Consider the following 13,535-nt stretch of genomic DNA (forward strand, 5'->3'; position numbering starts at 1 on the left):
TGCAAATCGAGTTCCCAAGATCCCCGGCGGCCGGACATATCCCGCCCGCCAGTGAAAAGAGCGGGAATCAGAAGGCCAGAGATCCAGGACTCACGGGACAGATGGCCACAACCGCAGTAACAAGAGCGATTGCCAGCGATTGTTTTCTCTCTTTGACCAGCCCAGCTGCGCCCCACCCGAAGGCAGGGTAGCATAAAAATTGCATGGAACTCATTCATGCTCCTCTCCACGGAAATCTTTAGTAAAAGGTGAAAGATTTGTACGAGATGAAGAGAAACCAGAGTGCGTGGCCGCCCAGCTCCAGGAGTCCAGGCCGCCTCCAAAGCCTCTGCCCTACCGGTCGTGGTTGGCAATGCACCTGGCCTCACAAACGAGCCGGTGTGGCCCGTTCAGCTCCGGGCTCATCGCCTGCGGCTCTCGGCTTCCGGGCGTGCCCAATCCGTGCTGCGGCGACGCGATGACTCGGAACACAACCGGCCACACTGTACGGAAACGACGCACTCTGGGAAGCCGCTATGCAAATCGAGTTCCCAAGATCCCCGGCGGCCGCTTCTCGGCCTTTTGGCTAAGATCAAGTTCAAGTGGCATGCCCGCAGTTCTTGTCTTTCCAAAGGCCTAGAAGGCGATCGAAGATCCTGAAGAGTGCTTGAGCTGGTATCGCTCTAGGTTGAGCCTAGGGGGTTAAGGCCAAGCAGCAGCTGAGCTGGGTGGGATCCGGCAGCAACGTTCTCTCTCTCTGCTCTCTCCTCTCCTCTCCCCTCCCCCTTTCTCTTGCTCCGCCTCCTTGGCCTCTTGGCTGGGAGTAGGTATACGTGGCCTGCCCGCGGTGCCTGCTTTCTTCCTCGAGACTCGGAAGCGCTATCCGCTCCCTCTCTCTCTCGCTCTCTCTCTCCCTCTCTCTCTGCCTCCTTGGCCTCTTGGCTGGGAGTAGGTACACGTGGCCTGCCCGCGGTGCCTGCTTTCTTCCTTGAGACTCGGAAGCGCTATCCGCTCCCTCTCTCTCTCTCTCTCTCTGCCTCCTTGGCCTCTTGGCTGGGAGCAGGTATACGTGGCCTGCCCGCGGTGCTTGCTTTCCACCTTGAGACTCGGAAGCGCTATCCGCTCCCTCTCTCTCTCTCGCTCTCTCTCTCTCTGCCTCCTTGGCCTCTTGGCTGGGAGCAGGTACACGTGGCCTGCCCGCGGTGCTTGCTTTCTTCCTTGAGACTCGGAAGCGCTATCCGCTCTCCTCTCCTCTCTCTCTCTCTCCTCCTGCGCCTGCACCTAGCTGGGCTCTGCCCGCAAGGACAAAGGCCAGGGCCCCCTCGCTGCTCCCTTTGCTCTCTCTCTTTCCCTCCTTTTTTTTCCCTTTTTGTTCCCTTTTTCTCCCTCAGAGATGGCGGACAAGAGGACTTTGATCCGGTTCCACTGGACAAAGAAGACGGAGCCGATGCCGACTGCAAAGGCCTTTTTCATGACCTTCCTGCGAGGGATCTTGCAGTTGGTGGCCGGCGATCTCTACTGCCTCCAGGACAACAAGGCAGAGAGATATATGGAGGCCTACATGGCCACGGACACGGCGTACGAAAAGGCAACGAGACTGATCAGGGAGAAAGGTAAGCACCCTGGTTTCTCTGATTTCAGGCCGGAGCCTATGAGGAAGACGAACCAGAGGACCATTACGGTCTGCACATACAATCCCTACGTACCAGCGGAGCGGGTAACAGCGTACCTAGGGAGGTATGTAACCGTAGTGGGAAAACCGACAGAGGTCAGGGACGAAGGCGTCTGGTACGGCAAACGCCAGTACCGAGTCCTCCTGAAGGAGGACCCAGAGGGCGTTGACGGTTTCCAGCACCCCCCGGCTCGCTTCAACATCGGAGCCGACAGGGGGTACCTCTACTACCCCAGGATGCCGGATTTCTGCAGCAAGTGCAGACGGTCCGGCCACAAGACAAACACATGTGACATCGTCAGATGTCACAACTGCAATGAGGACGGGCACCTGGCAAAAACCTGCCGGGCAGCCAAAAAGTGTGACGGATGCGGCGCCGAGGGACACCTCCTTCGCCAATGCAAGGTAAGCAAACCTTCGTTTGCGCAGGTGGTGGAAGCTGGCAGGCAGAAACCGGTCTCCAAACAAAGGGAGAGGGCTGAGAACAAAGAACCCGCACCTCCCCCGCTGAGACCCGAAACTGCCGAGGCCACACCCCCAGCCGCATCGGTGCCACAAGATGGCCGCCAGGAAGAGGGACAAGATGGCCGACCGGAGGAAGGGCCCTGGATAACTCCCAGCAAAAAGGGAAAGCGGAAGCGGGAGAAGAGACCCAGGATGGACCCACCTTCGGAAGGACAAAAGAAAAGAGTGGTAAGGGAGAACCGTTTCCTCGCTCTAGAGGAAACGGAACTTTCTTCCCTCGAGGCCCAGGAACAACCGGAGGAGGCAGCCCAGGACATGGAAACCCTCCCCCACGAGGCCCAAGGACGACAGGAAGTGACGACGGAACCCCCCTCCCCCGAGTCCCACGGACAACAGGAGGAGGCAGCCCAGGAAGAGGTAACCCCCTCCCCCGAGGCCCAGGGGCAACAGGAAGAGGCAGCAGAGGAAGTCGGAACCCCCTCCCCCGAGGCCCAGGAACAACAACAGGAAGAGGAAGCCCAGGAATTGGAGCCCCCCTCCCCCGAGGCCCAGGAGAAACCGGAGGTTCCCGAAACCCCCAGAAAAAGGGAAGAAAGGAGTCTTCCCGAAGCGGTGGCGGAGAGTATCCTCGAGGAAGACGAGGATTACTTCGAGGCCGCCCTGGAGCCCGGACTGATGGTAGGGCTGGACCTGTCCAGCATGTTTACTTTTCAGTCCCCGGCGAGACCTGGAGGGAGCCCAGCATATTCCCCCCAGGACCCGAACGAGAGGAGTTACATCTAGGCTAAACAGTGCCCAGATGTAGACTCCCAGGTTTCAACTGTAAGTAAAGAAAGGAGGTTTAATTTTCACTAGTTTAATCATGACTGTGAAACTAACCTTCCTTACAACTAACGTGAGAGGGCTGAGAGACCCAGTGAAAAGACGGGGAGTCTTTAATGATCTGGCCTCAAAGGCTTTCTCAGTTTGTTTCTTACAGGAGGTCCACCTGAAGGATGAAAGCGACAAGCTGACATTCTCCAGGGAATGGACGAAGGGAGAATCATGCTGGAGCGTAGGAGGGGTCCACTCTTCCGGAGTGGGAATCCTCCTTGGAAACCCAGAGATGGCGCTGGTCTCCTCCTTCTCGGTGGTGCAGGGCCGGATCCTGGTCGCAGACATCGACTGGAGGGGGCAGAAGTTGAGAGCGATTAACGTCTACGCTCCGACGGAACCCTCAACCCGGAAGGAAGTGTTTGCTGACCTGGCCAGCTGCTGCACCACCAACAGACAGGTGGTGCTCGGCGGGGACTTCAACGTCGACCGGGAGAAGGGGAGCGACGCTAGCTCGGCAGAGCTGGAGTCGCTACTCAAGCAGTTCTCCCTGGTGGACGGCTTCAGACGGTGCCGCCCTAACGACGCCGGAACGACCTGGAAGAACTCCCGGGGAGTGTGCAGCCGCCTGGACTACATCTTCCTGCACACCACCTGCTCCCTGGAGTCGGCGACGGTGTCCCCGGCGTGGTATTCCGACCACGAGCGCTTGACGGTGGTGGCTAACACCAGCCTGCCGGCATTCGGTCGTGGGTACTGGAAGCTGAACCGGGAGATACTGGAGGAAGACGACTTCAGGGCACTGTTCCGGAAGGACTACGCGAGCTGGGCCGACCTGAGGGACGGCTACAGCTCCGTGGTGGAATGGTGGGAGTCGGTGAAGGACAGGACCCGAACCCTGGCGCAGACGTACTGCAGACGGAAGGCGGCCAGGGAGAGGAAGGAAGCTGCACGACTCCAGAGGCAACTTGAGGAGGAGTACAGCTCGGCTAACGGGGGAGGAGCCTTCAATTCAGCCCGGGCACGGGACCTGAAGGAGAGGCTCCGCAGACTGCACACGGAGAAAGCCAAGGCTTTCCTCGTCAAAGCACAGAGGGAGCATTATGAAAATAATGAAACCTGTTCCTCCTATTTCTTCAACCAGGTCCGGGGAGCCCAGAAAAAGAGGGTGATCCACAGCCTGAGACGGGGAGATGGAGAGGAAGTGCTGGACGAGAGCGACAAAGTAGAGGCGGCCACCGCTTTCTACACGGAGCTCTTTTCAGAAAAGCAGACGGAGGTGGAGGCAGGCGATGCTTTTCTGGAGGGGCTGACGGCACGAGTACCGGAGGAGGTGAGGGAGGACTTGGAGGGTCCGATCACGGCCGAGGAGCTGAAGGCGGCGCTCTTGTCCATGGAGAATGGCAAGGTGCCGGGGCCGGACGGACTCCCCAAGGAATTCTACACCTGCTTCTGGGACATCCTGGCGGCAGATCTGGTGGAAGTGGCGCAGGAGATCTTCCGCCGGGGGAAACTCGGAGACACCATGAGGGAGGGCGTCATCTCCCTGCTCTTCAAGGGAGGAGACGCCGCCGACCTCAAAAACTGGAGGCCGATCACGATGCTCTGCGTGGACGTAAAGATCCTGTCCAAGCTCCTGACCGGCAGACTGAGAACCGCCCTCCCCCACATCATCCACAGCGACCAGACGTGTGGGGTGGAGGGGCGATCCGTCAGCTGGAACCTCCAGCTGACCAGAGACGCCATCGCCTGGGCCGAGGACCGGAACGTGCCCATGATGGTGGTCAGCCTGGACCAGGAGAAAGCCTTCGACAGAGTGAACCACAGCTATCTGTTCAGGGTGCTGGAACGCTTCGGTTTCGGAGAGAGTTTCAGCCGCTGGATTCAGATTCTGTACTCTGACGTGGGCAGCAGAGTGAACGTGAACGGAAACCTGGGGGATTTCATTCCCCAGGAATCCGGAGTACGACAGGGCTGCCCCCTTTCACCCCTTCTCTATGTTCTCTTCACAGAGCCCTTAGCAGAGGCGGTGAGACGGGACCCCGTCATCGACGGCCTGGAGATACCGGGAGGCGCGGGGGAAACCCTGAAGATCTCCCAGTACGCCGACGACACGACGCTGTTCCTGAGGTCGGACAGGGGGTTGAGGAGGGCCCTGCAGGTCATGGAGCAATACTCCAGAGCCTCGGGGTCGAAGCTCAACCGCCGAAAGAGCAAACTGAAGTTCTTCGGGCCCTGGAAGCACAGGACGACGGCGCCGGAGGGTCTCGAGCTCTGCACGGAGCCCCTCAGAATACTGGGGGTTTCCTTCCAGAGCCAGGACAACGAGACCCACAACTGGACCGAGAGGATCGCCAAGGTGAACGTGAAGCTGGGTCTGTGGAAAACGCGGTCGCTGTCCTACACGGGGAAAGTGACGGTGTTGAAAGCAGACGTCCTGCCGGCTTTGGTTTACCTGGCGGTGGTGTACCCGCTGCCAGCCAGACTCAGACGAGCGCTGCAAGGGATGATCTTCGGCTTCGTCTGGGGCGGCAGGTACGAGAGCATCACAAGGAACCGGATGTGTCAGCCGGTCGAGGAAGGGGGTCGAGATGTCCCACATTTCCCCCTGAAACTCGACTGCATCTTTTTCTGCAACCTCTGTCGGGCGCTGCGGGAGCCCATCGGCCACAAGTACCAGTACTTTGTCAGGCTGTGGCTCTCCATCCCGATGAGGCACTTGGTCCAGTGGTCAAACACTGGGCCCAAGGCAGAGAGGCGACCGGAGTTCTACACCCACGCTGTCAAGTGGAGCAGGAGGTACGAGGCCACGAGACAGCCAGAGCTCTGCACCAACCACAGAGCTCTGTACAAAGAGGTGAGAGGGCATCTGGTCGCCAACGAAAGGCTGCGAGTTCCCAGACAAGTCTGGGAAAGAACGCAGCCGAAAGAACTGGACAACGAACTGAAGGACCTCAACTGGATGGCCGTACACAAGAGACTGGCTACCAGAGAGGTCCTCTACAGACACTCGATTTCCAGGAATCCGCATTGCCCCCGGGACACGTGTTTCGCCGAGGAGACTCAGGAGCACGTGTTCTGGAGCTGCCCCTTCGCCAAGGCGGTGTGGGGCAGAATGGACAACATAATGCAACTCCTGGGAACGGGCGCGGTGCTCAGTTACCAGTACATTCTGCTGGGGCTGGCACCTACCGGAATAGACAAGGGGACGCAGTTCCTGATGTGGCTGCTGCTGTCCCTCACAAAGAAAGGCCTGTGGGACGGGAGGAACAATCTCATCCGGCACAACATCAAGTGGGGAGCGAGGGAGCTGGAGGAGAGGATCCTGGCGGACCTCAGGAGGAGGATGAAGCGCGACGTTGCCAAATGGGGTTTCCCTACGGCAAAGGAGCGCTGGAAAGGACTATGGACCCTGTACAGGGACTAAGGATTAACAGCAAGTGGTAGGGTTTGGAGGGACTCTCACAATAGCGCAAATCCGCCCACCCTTGCAACGATTGATAACGGACAATCACCGCCGTTCCGCCGTCGTTTTTCGGAGAGTTACTGTGTGAGATGTATTACTTTTGCGATGTTTTTTTTTCTGATTAAAGTATATTTTATAAGAAGAAAAAAAAAAACAAGAGCGATTGCCAGCGATTGTTTTCTCTCTTTGACCAGCCCAGCTGCGCCCCACCCGAAGGCAGGGAAGCACAAAAATTGCATGGAACTCATTCATGCTACTCTCCACGGAAATCTTTAGTAAAAAGGCGAAAAATTTGTACGAGATGAAGAGAAACCAGAGTGCGTGGCCACCTAGCTGCAGGAGCCCAGGCCGCCTCCAAAGCCTCTGCCCTACCGGTCGTGGTTGGCAATGCACCTGGCCTCACAAACGAGCCGGTGTGGCCCGTTCAGCTCCGGGCTCATCGCCTGCGGCTCTCGGCTTCCGGGCGTGCCCAATCCGTGCTGCGGCGACGCGATGACTCGGAAAACAACCGGCCACACTGTACGGAAACGACGCACTCTGGGAAGCCGCTATGCAAATCGAGTTCCCAAGATCCCCGGCGGCCGGACATATCCCGCCCGCCAGTGAAAAGAGCGGGAATCAGAAGGCCAGAGATCCAGGACTCACAGGACAGATGGCCACAACCGCAGTAACAAGAGCGATTGCCAGCGATTGTTTTCTCTCTTTGACCAGCCCAGCTGCGCCCCACCCGAAAGCAGGGAAGCACAAAAATTGCATGGAACTCATTCATGCTCCTCTCCACGGAAATCTTTAGTAAAAGGCGAAAGATTTGTACGAGATGAAGAGAAACCAGAGTGCGTGGCCACCCAGCTGCAGGAGCCCAGGCCGCCTCCAAAGCCTCCGCCCTACCGGTCGTGGTTGGCAATGCACCTGGCCTCACAAACGAGCCGGTATGGCCCGTTCAGCTCTGGGCTCATCGCCTGCGGCTCTCGGCTTGCAGGCGTGCCCAATCCGTGCTGCGGCAACGCGATGACTCGGAAAACAACCGGCCACACTGTACGGAAACGACGCACTCTGGGAAGCCGCCATGCAAATCGAGTTCCCAAGATCCCCGGCGGCCGGACACATCCCGCCCGCCAGTGAAAAGAGCGGGAATCAGAAGGCCAGAGATCCAGGACTCACGGGACAGATGGCCACAACCGCAGTAACAAGAGCGATTGCCAGCGATTGTTTTCTTTCTTTGACCAGCCCAGCTGCGCCCCACCCGAAGGCAGAGAAGCACAAAAATTGCATGGAACTCATTCATGCTACTCTCCATGGAAATCTTTAGTAAAAGGCGAAAGATTTGTACGAGATGAACAGAAACCAGAGTGCGTGGCCACCTAGCTGCAGGAGCCCAGGCCGCCTCCAAAGCCTCTGCCCTACCGGTCGTGGTTGGCAATGCACCTGGCCTCACAAACAAGCCGGTGTGGCCCGTTCAGCTCCGGGCTCATCGCCTGCGGCTCTCGGCTTGCGGGCGTGCCCAATCCGTGCTGCGGCGACGCGATGACTCGGAAAACAACCGGCCACACTGTACGGAAACGACGCACTCTGGGAAGCCGCCATGCAAATCGAGTTCCCAAGATCCCCGGCGGCCGGACACATCCCGCCCGCCAGTGAAAAGAGCGGGAATCAGAAGGCCAGAGATCCAGGACTCACGGGACAGATGGCCACAACCGCAGTAACAAGAGCGATTGCCAGCGATTGTTTTCTTTCTTTGACCAGCCCAGCTGCGCCCCACCCGAAGGCAGGGAAGCACAAAAATTGCATGGAACTCATTCATGCTACTCTCCACGGAAATCTTTAGTAAAAGGCGAAAGATTTGTACGAGATGAAGAGAAACCAGAGTGCGTGGCCACCCAGCTGCAGGAGCCCAGGCCGCCTCCAAAGCCTCTGCCCTACCGGTCGTGGTTGGCAATGCACCTGGCCTCACAAACAAGCCGGTGTGGCCCGTTCAGCTCCGGGCTCATCACTCGACTGCATCTTTTTCTGCAACCTCTGTCGGGCGCTGCGGGAGCCCATCGGCCACAAGTACCAGTACTTTGTCAGGCTGTGGCTCTCCATCCCGATGAGGCACTTGGTCCAGTGGTCAAACACTGGGCCCAAGGCAGAGAGGCGACCGAAGTTCTACACCCATGCTGTCAAGTGGAGCAGGAAGTACGAGGCCACGAGACAGCCGGAGCTCTGCACCAACCACAGAGCTCTGTACAAAGAGGTGAGGGGGCATCTGGTCGCCGACGAAAGGCTGCAAGTTCCCAGACAAGTCTGGGAAAGGACGCAGCCGAAAGAACTGGACAATCAACTAAAGGACCTCAACTGGATGGCCGTACACAAGAGACTGGCCACCAGAGAGGTTCTCTACAGACACTCACTTACCAGGAATCCGCATTGCCCCCGGGACACGTGTTTCGTCAAGGAGACTCAGGAGCACGTGTTCTGGAGCTGCCCCTTCGCCAAGGCGGTGTGGGGCAGAATGGACAACACTATGCAACTCCTGGAGACGGGTGCGGTGCTCAGTTACCAGTACATTCTGCTGGGGCTGGCACCTACCGGAGATGACAAGGGGACGCAGTTCCTGATGTGGCTGCTGCTGTCCCTCACAAAGAAAAGCCTGTGGGATGTAAGGAACAATCTCATCCGGCACAACATCGAGTGGGGAGCGAGGGAGCTGGAGGAGAGGATCCTGGCGGACCTCAGGAGGAGGATGAAGCGCGACGTTGCCAAATGGGGTTTCCCTACGGCAAAGGAGCGCTGGAAAGGACTATGGACCCTGTACAGGGACTAAGGATTAACAGCAAGTGGTAAGGTTTGGATGGACTCTCACAATAGCGCAAATCCGCCCACCCTTGCAACGATTGATAACGGACAATCACCGCCGTTCCGCCGTCGTTTTTCGGAGAGTTACTGTGTGAGATGTGTACTTTTGCAATGTTTTTTTTTCTGATTAAAGTATATTTTATAAGAAAAAATCCTCGCTGGACCCGCTCCACCGGGGGGCCCCACACTGGCCCTCGTTCTGAGGAGCAGGAGTGGGGGAGGGGTCCTCGCTGTTCTCGGGGGTTTTCAAACCCTCGTGCTTGTCTGGTGCAGTCTGCGGTTGTGGGGGCGTAGTGGATCTCTCTTCCACCGGCCCCGGATCCACAGCAGGACTGATCCTGGCTGGAGGCTGAGAGTCTTTGTCCAACAAGGGTTCTTTGTTTGACTTGTTGTTTGCTTTGGCTTTTCGGGCCGGTTTGGCTGAAACAAGCACTGCCTCATCCTTTCTCATTTTGAGTTTATTGGCGTAGGCGTGAGGGCAGTTCTTAAAAACGTGTCCTTCCGAGCCACATAAATTGCACTTTGGCAGCATTGAACAGTCAGAGGCTAAATGTCCCTGTTTGCCACAGGTCTTGCAGCATTTCACAGTGCAGGACGATGCCAGGTGTCCCACAGCACCACAGCGCCGACACACCTTTGGTTGTCCCACATAAAAAACATAGCCATTGCAGGCGCCCAGCCGGATTGTAGAGGGCAGGTGCCTTAAGCCTCCATTTACATTGTCCGGTAGCAAGCGAACCTCAAATTTCCTTGCTCCTGTTTTTATACCGTCAACATCTGTAACCTCAGTTCCATGGTGGACGGTGCAGTACTGGTTAAGCCAGGTGTGAATGTCCTCCGTCTTTGCCAGTTCCGAGAACATAACAACATGCACGGTTTTCCTCTCTCTCTGTGTCAAAGGCTGCAAGTTGATCTTCTCAAGAGCAGGAACTTTTGCTCTTTTTGCCTCAAACACATCCACACATTGTTCAAACAGAGGATAGGTAGCAAATACAACCTCAAATGCTTTCTGACCTGGGAGAGCGAAGATAAAATCCAAGTGCCGAGGTTCAAAGCCAAGTTCCTTCTGCAACACTTTTCTGCTGAACTGCATACAATCCATGAAGAGATCATCCAAAAGCTCAAAACGCACAGCATTCTTGCGGGATCCAAAAGTTGCCATTTCGTAAACTGCAAAACAAACACTGCTTCCACAAAACAAGAAAACAATCCAACAACTCCACCTACAGGCTGATCAAGGTATCTCCCCTGCCAGGTAAGTATGAGCTGTACAAGCCCCTGCAAGCGGCCCGCACCCACAGCACAAAGCGCGCAGCCTAGGCCAGCTCCTCGCCCCGCACACCACCGCCTCCTGCTGGGCCCACTGTTTCGCACACTCACACGCCACACTAACACTCAAAAGGGTGGGCAAAACGAGAAAATGAGCGCGCCGTTTCCTACACATCTGCAGTCGCCAATGCGCATTCGCAGCATGTCCCGGGACGATATTCGGCCTCATTTGCATAACACCAGACCGGCAGATCGCTACGCAAGCTCGCGTCGTGCGCCTGCCACACACCGAACAAACACCGGAGCCTTTTCAGCAATTTCCAAAAAACGGGCCTGCTCGCCTGCCCACAAGGTTTGTCTCTTACCCGCTCTCCAGAGCCTGCTGCCTTCTGTGCTGTTCTCTCGGCACCGCTGCAGCGCACACAACTCCTGCAGCGCGGGGAGAAAGTTTCCACGCTCCGCCGCAGGGAAGGCTCGCTCCGTGCGCACACGTCCTTTCAATGCCAGTTCAACAAGTGCTCCGCATTAGCAGCGTCGGGGCTCCAGCGTGTCGCACCTCACCTCACCTCGCACAGCCCCCTCCTTGAATGTCTGGCGCTGGGCATGCCCCGCTCTCCTCCACCTTATCTTATCGCGTGTGACCACTGACAATGGCCACAATGCCGGGGAATGGCACCTGTAAAGTGTTAATTGGGGCACAGGAACAGCCCGTCTCGTCTCGGGGGCCGGCTTCAAAGACAATACAGCAAACACAGCGGGGCGGGGGAAGTAGATGACACGACACATGCAGGTACATTCAGCTCCAGCGGGAAAAAGTCATTTGTCGGCTTTTTCAAGTGCTGGGAGCCGAGTAATCCTTCGCTTGTATCGTTTCTCCCCGGTGACTAGATCTCACCCTGCGACTCTCGACTGGGCTCACCCACGGCAGCCCAGCAGGTGTGAGCCTAGCCGGCACCCGGATGGGAGATTCCCCCCGGAAAAGCTCAGGTTGCTGCTGCTCCTGCAAGACGTGTGACTGGGACCAGTAGGGAGCGCTCACCCTGCGGTCTGTGTGGCTTTCTTATGCCCCAGCATCCTGATGGCGACACTCTGCTGCACAAACAGGCGCCGTCCTTCGGGGGAGGCGTAAAACCGAGGTCCCGACCCTCCTTGGCCATTAAGAAATCCCAGGGCGTCTCTCAAAATGAGACGCCGCGGGTGTCACTCTGGTGTTAGTGTTCCCCTTTACCAATCAGTCGGGGTCTCCTCCTAATCCCCGTCTCATATGTAAGAATCAATGACGAGGCCCCCCTGTCCCGCGATATTGCACTTGTCTCCTGGCCGCTGGCTGGCACCGTGAGATTTAGCACTCGCGCAAGAGATCGGGGGCAGACCGCGAACGCGGTCTCCCGCCCCCCACAAAGTGTGCGCTCCAGGTTCCCTCTCAGGGCTCTGCAACACAGCGGAAAGGCAGCGAGAAGGAGCCTCTTGCTCTGACGCCGCAAGGCCACAAGAGGGCAGAGGCGCCGCGCGCCAGGCCGACGTGTTGGATTGGTGCGCTTTATGTGCTGAAATAAACACGCGACAGCCCAGAAATGTTTTGAGTGCTGTGCATTGGAGGTTTATGTCTTGTGAAAACTTGCCTTGTGCTCCTCCGAGCAGTTTGTTTGTTCTCCTCCAGTGCGCGACAAGTCAACACAAGGGAGCACATTCGCCAACATCCAGGTACACAATGCGATTTGGAAAGAAGCTCCTTTCCAAAGAGCTGCACACGAACGATCCTTCAGTCCCGCTAGGGGGGCGCGGAGCCCCAGCCACACACAGCTTCAAGTAGCGAGTCAGGCGCCATGGCTTTTGCTTGCGGCCACACCACCCTGGATGTTCCCGATCTTGTCTGATCTTGGAAGCTAAGCAGGGTTGGGCCTGGTTAGTATTTGGATGGGAGACTGCCTGGGAATATCAGGTGCTGCAAGCTTTTGCTCTCTCGGCCAGCAGGGGTCGCCGTTGGTACCGTAGGTTTTGGGAGGAAAACCTGGAGGATGGAAAGGTGATCTATAGCCTCATCTCTAGAGATGTTTTGTTGCTATGGCATGTGTGTGACCCATATAAAAAAAAAAACATTTGTAAAACGAATATCGAAGCTGCCTCTAAATCTGCAAATGAAGATGAGTCGATAAACCACTTGTTTTTCGTATAACTATACATATATTCATCTATTACTGATTTCATTCATTGAGCACGGATACAATAGAGGTACAGCCATTCACTGTTTGACATGTCTGCACTGGTACAGAACCTAGCAATCAGAAAATGGGTGAAACTGTCTTGAGAATTAGCATACAGTACCGAGGCTCCCATGACCAAATAAAGGCTAACCTCGATAATCAGCCTAAATAATGCAGACTACAGCAAAATGACTGACTTTGAAAAGGGATGAATGTCCGGAAGGAGTAGCGTAACCAGCTTGAAATGCTTCTCCGGACCTCTAACTAAAAGAAACCGAGAACCAGCAGTGGCATCGACTCCTTTCGAACTGGGATCCTATCGCAGCTCGTGGTGTCATAACTATTCCGTATCTGATATTGGACCAAGCACATCAGGGGAGAGCGCGAACGCAGTCCCCCACTACCAGAAATTAGGCAGTCGAGATTCCCACATTTGGGGAATTCGCAGGGGTCAGCACAGCCGGAGTGCAATGGCCGAGCCTCGCTCTGGGTGAATCGATTTTTTAAGAACTTTATTTTCTTTTCACAAAAAAATACAGGACATCACAAATTAGAAAGCTTTACATTAATATACATACTTAAAACAGTATATATAATCACATCTCATTACATTTTGACACGGTACCAGTTGCGTAGCAACAATTTCTTTTTTTCTGGTGCAAATCACATTCTTTACTTAAACATGATAATGTTTTTCACAGTTTCTTGAGATATTGACCTATGCTCTCTATTTCCCACAGATTTTCTGCTTCCTCCATCCCTTCTCTCCACAGATCTCTGAGGTAATAGTTCTCTTGGGTGATGAACAGGGCCAGGCTACCTGCTGCCTTGA

General features: G+C 56.1%; 6 non-coding genes and 1 pseudogene across 6 annotated transcripts; 1 reads left to right on the forward strand and 6 right to left on the reverse strand.

The window, feature by feature from the left end:
* Positions 1–171: 171 nt before the first annotated feature.
* Positions 172–286, reverse strand: LOC148825868 (U5 spliceosomal RNA). Its single transcript, XR_016093229.1, has one exon. It is a non-coding gene; the product is annotated as a U5 spliceosomal RNA (small nuclear RNA).
* A 6,312-nt stretch (positions 287–6,598) lies between these two features.
* On the reverse strand, positions 6,599–6,716 carry LOC148825869 (U5 spliceosomal RNA). Its single transcript, XR_016093242.1, has one exon. It is a non-coding gene; the product is annotated as a U5 spliceosomal RNA (small nuclear RNA).
* A 399-nt stretch (positions 6,717–7,115) lies between these two features.
* On the reverse strand, positions 7,116–7,232 carry LOC148825870 (U5 spliceosomal RNA). Its single transcript, XR_016093128.1, has one exon. It is a non-coding gene; the product is annotated as a U5 spliceosomal RNA (small nuclear RNA).
* A 399-nt stretch (positions 7,233–7,631) lies between these two features.
* Positions 7,632–7,748, reverse strand: LOC148825871 (U5 spliceosomal RNA). Its single transcript, XR_016093243.1, has one exon. It is a non-coding gene; the product is annotated as a U5 spliceosomal RNA (small nuclear RNA).
* A 399-nt stretch (positions 7,749–8,147) lies between these two features.
* On the reverse strand, positions 8,148–8,264 carry LOC148825872 (U5 spliceosomal RNA). The gene has a single exon (XR_016093182.1). It is a non-coding gene; the product is annotated as a U5 spliceosomal RNA (small nuclear RNA).
* Positions 8,265–12,334: 4,070 nt separating this feature from the next.
* Positions 12,335–12,453, forward strand: LOC148825873 (5S ribosomal RNA; annotated as a pseudogene).
* Positions 12,454–13,075: 622 nt separating this feature from the next.
* On the reverse strand, positions 13,076–13,240 carry LOC148825874 (U1 spliceosomal RNA). The gene has a single exon (XR_016092769.1). It is a non-coding gene; the product is annotated as a U1 spliceosomal RNA (small nuclear RNA).
* Positions 13,241–13,535: the final 295 nt, after the last annotated feature.

This window comes from Atractosteus spatula, chromosome 10, assembly GCF_055471065.1.
Source record: "Atractosteus spatula isolate fAtrSpa1 chromosome 10, fAtrSpa1.hap1, whole genome shotgun sequence".
Taxonomy (NCBI): Eukaryota; Metazoa; Chordata; class Actinopteri; order Semionotiformes; family Lepisosteidae; genus Atractosteus; species Atractosteus spatula.